This window comes from Propithecus coquereli, unplaced genomic scaffold (assembly GCF_000956105.1).
Source record: "Propithecus coquereli isolate 6110/MARCELLA unplaced genomic scaffold, Pcoq_1.0 Scaffold516, whole genome shotgun sequence".
Classification (NCBI taxonomy): Eukaryota; Metazoa; Chordata; class Mammalia; order Primates; family Indriidae; genus Propithecus; species Propithecus coquereli.
This window is the reverse complement of record NW_012151019.1, coordinates 1,204,133-1,208,669: the sequence shown is the minus strand read 5'-3', so window position 1 is coordinate 1,208,669 and position 4,537 is coordinate 1,204,133.

The following is a 4,537-nucleotide window of genomic DNA, read 5'->3' as shown; positions in this document are numbered from 1 at the left end:
AAGCAGGTGGAACGTTCTGCTGGGATGCTGGAGGCATGCCCACATGCACACATAATAAAGCTGGTGGGGTTCCTCACCACCGAAAGGAAGGGTCTCCATCATCCCTCAATGGGGATGGCATCTGTGCAGTTGTGTGGGACTTTGGTGGACAAGAGGAATGCCCAAAAGGCAAGGCCAGACCAGCCTCCTCCCTGAGGAGCCAGAAGCCTGGAGAAAGAGTTGAGAGTCTCAGGACCACACTCAGGGTGTGGTGAGTGGGAGCTTCCTGGTCCCAGAGGGCAAAGAGAAGAGAGAACAGACATCTGAGTTGTGTGGCAGGGCCCAGGACGGGGCACTGCCGGGTAGTTGGTATCATTCCCCTGTAAACTGACCATTAACCATGATTTGGGGATACGTCATCTGGATACAAGTGGGGCAATTATATTCTTTTCTCTCCAAGGCCATCCCCAGCTCCATCTAAAATGAATGCTTGGGCCTCTGTGGCCTCGCTCGTCCACCTGCCTCTGCTACCACATAGGAGGCAGCCAAGTAAATGTGTGCTTGCTTCAGTCTGTGTCCTTCCAGACCGGCCTGTTCTCTCCTAATTAGGGGACTGAGGCAGCCTAGCCAAGACCTTGGTGTCCTGCTTTACCTATCCATTGTTATTACTATTTCCCCAACAGATACCTGCTGCTCCATTCGGATGGTCTCCTCACTATTCTGAAGACATGCCTTCCAAATACCCCAGCTGCTGGCTTCTTTCATGATGACCAATCTGTCTATGATCCCCTCACTCTGCTTTTGTTGAGTTGCCTAGTCTACGCCAGGCACAGGGCCAGGCATTAAGGATCCCGAGATAAAAGGTCTGCTCTCAAAGAGCTCAGAGTCTGCTTGATTGGGATAGACAAGCAAGCTGACAGTTACAAACAAGGTGGTAAATCCTATAAGAGAAGTCTGAGGAATGAATGAATTGGTGAATTAATGAATGGGCAAGTCTGGCTGTTGAACATACCTCAACCTACTCAATTTGGTAGCCTCAGCTGGATGGCATGACCAGTCTTCTGTCCACCTAATCACTGGATAGTAGCAGAGACTGGTCTAGAACTGGATTCTCAAGATCATACTACCCCTTCTCAGAATACCTGTGGGCTTCCTAAGGCAGGAAACTGGGAAAAGTGGGGTCCTTAAAAGGTCTCACTTTTATAGGAACAACAAGCGACAATAAGACACCAGCAGATTTGGTGTCTGGTGAGGGCTGTTCTCTGCTTCGAAGATGGCATCGTTCTGCTTTGTCCTCACCTAGTGGAAGGGGCAAGGCAACTCTTTTGTCAGGACACTAATCCCATTCTTGAGGGTGCAGCCCTCATGATTTAATCACTTTTCAAAAGGCCCCACCTCAACACTATCACACTGGGTACCAACATATGAATTTGGGGGGGGTGCCCACTTTCAGACTGTAGCAGAGATAGTAAGTAGATCAGTGGTTTCAGGGGGTGGGTGTAGAGGAGAATGGGGAGTGACTGCTAACAGGTATGGGATTACTTTCTGGGGTGACAAAATGATCTGGAATTATGGCGATGGTTGCATACGTAGCTTTGTGAACATGGTAAAATCCAGACAACTGTTCACTTTATTTATTTGTTTATTTATTTTGAGGAAAATGAAAGAGAAGTTTATTAATTTGCCAGAAAATCATGAGGGCAGCAGACTAGCATCTCAAAAGACCACCATCCTACCTTTAAGTAGAAAAACGGGGCTCTTTAAAGGGGGGCTTTTGGCAGTTGGGGTTGGGTCTATGTGACCAATGTCATGTGTTGGGGCTCCAGGCTTTGTTGTCACCTCGTCTCCAGTAAGGAAGATCTTGTGACCCTTGTCCAGACAATTTTGTTGAGCCATCCCCCTCTGACTCCTGGACTCAAGATGTCGGGTTGTAGTTTGTTTGTTCTCGGTTCCTAGTGTGTTCTTGGCGGAAGAATGACCAGACACACCAAAAGCAAGGAAAGCATGAAACGAAGTTTATTGAGGAAGGACAAGACAGGGTTGCAGGATAAGAGCAAGATACAGAGTAAGAGCAAGATATGTTTGCCACAGAATGAAGAACGGACCCCTCTGTCGTAACAAAAGGGCTGAATTGTACACTTTAAAGTGAATTTTATGGTATGTGAATTATATATATTAATAAAGTTACTGTTAAAAAGAGAAAGAAAGAAAGATAACTAAGCATGACATACTTCCTAATGGAACTACAGGACATCACCCCTGAAGCATTCTTGCCAGAAATTAGCATCCGAATCTTATCAAGTCTTCAGAGAGGAATGTGTTAAACACCATGGAGACGTAATCAGCAAAATCGAAAATGAGGAAAACTGTTGTGGACAAATGACCTGACTTCCTCAACAAACATATTTCAAGGTGAAAAACAAACAAAAATAATAACAGAAACAGGGAGAGAGAGAGGAAGGGGACAGGGAAACCTATAGAGTCCGATGTATGAGTCTTACTTGCATATTGATTCAAGCAAGGAAAAACAAAAGAGCAAAAAATAATTCGAAACCATTGGGGAAATTTGAGCAATGGCTGGATTTTGATAATATTCAGGAATTATAGTTATTTGTTAAGTGTGATAATAGTACTGAGATTATGTTTTTAGAAAGAGTCCCTTGGTGGCGATAGAGTAGTTCTGTGTCTTGACCGTGGTGGTGGTTACATGAATCTATACATGTGATGAAATTGCATAGAACCACTCTGTAGGCTAGTTAATAGCATCGTGCCAATGCCAGTTACTTGGTTTGGATGTTGCACTGTCGTTACCGAAGATATTACCACTGGGAGGAGCTGGTGAAGGATGCACTGGATCTCTTCGTACTACTTTTTTTGTTTTGTTTTGTTTTAAGAGACAGGCTGGTGTGCCGTATGATCACAGCGCACTGTAACCTCTAACTTCTGGCCTCAAGCAATCCGCCTGCCTCAGCCTGCCGATTCGCTGGGATTACAGGTGTGAGCCACTGTACCTGGCTTTCCTTGTACTACTTTTATAACTTCTTGTGAGTCTATAATTATTTCAAAATTCAAAATTAAAAAATTAGTGCCTTTGTATTTTAGAACTATATATCGAAATATTTATGGATGATGTATTAATTTTCTCTTGTTGCATAACAAGCTATCAAAACATAATGGCTTAACATGACAGTAAACAGGCCAGGAGTTTGAGACCCGCCTGGGCAACATAGTGAGACTCTGCCTCTCAAAAGAAAATTAAAACTAAAAAAAAAAAAATTAGCTGGGCATGGCGGTGTGTGCCTGTAGTCCCAGCTACTTGGGAGGCTGAGACAGGAGGATACCTTGAGTCCAGGCGTTGGGGACTGCAGTGAGTGATGATTGCAACACTGCACTTCATGGATAACAGAGTGAGACCCCCATCTCCAAAAAAAAAAAAAAAACCTATTAACATGAACTAAAAATAAAAGTTATCTGCCCTGCCCCAACATACAACGGTGGAACAGGTACAGGATAACTGATATGGATCCTCCTATTAAAAAATGGGGGAATGGGAGACACAGGAATCCCTGGTGCATAGCAATGAATTCTGAAATCTGGCAGGGCACATGTTTTTAGTTCCTTGATTAGGGTTCAAGGGCTCAAGGCCTAAAAAGATTCACTATGGTTCTTGGTTCCATCCTCTGAGTTACCTTTCTTGTCCCATGAAAAATAGCCTGTTTTTACTACTGGGGAGTTTTCTTAGATTGCTTTCTGCCTATAGAATTTTTCTCTTTTTTTCTTTTTTCTTTTTTTTTTGAGATAGGGTCTTGCTCTGTCACTCCAGCTAGAGTGCAGTGGTGGCCTCATAGCTCACTGCAACCTCAAACTCCTGGGCTCAAGCGATCCTCCTGCCTCAGCCTCCCGAGTAGCTGGGATTACAGGTGCATGCCACAATGCCCAGTGAATTTTCCTGTTTTTTGTAGAGATGGAGTCTCACTCTTGCTCAGGCTGGTCTCGAATTTCTGAGCTCAAGCAATCCTCCTGTGTCAGCCTCCCAAAGTGCTGGGATGACAGGCGTGAGCCACCACGCCTGGCCTGCCTATAGAATTTTGGGGGTCCAAAGATCTCTTAATTTTGTGCTATTCTATTTCTTGCTGTCCAGACTGGTGGTGTTTCTGCTAATACAATTATTTTTAAAATTTCGTGGCTCTCCTGTGAACTATATTGGAGTTTACTAGACAAATCAGTCCTCACGAATCCCTTTCAGATAAGCTCTTTTCTTCTTGGGCTTCACTCGAGACTGCCTAAGAACAAGGGTCTTAAGACTCTTAGAATCCCCATTGTTTGAGCAGTTATCTGAGGCACTGCCTTAGATCTTTTCAACGTGTTAACAAATGAATTTTACAATCCATCCCACGTTTCATTTTTAAACCATATTTTCCTATTTGTGCTCTGATTTTTGCCTGAAAGATATTTGTTAATTATAGCATTCTTTGTTATCTAGAGAGCCTGGAAATTTCCAAATCTGGCAATTTCTGGCAACTTTGTGTTTTAGAATTATTTCCTTAGCTTATCTCTT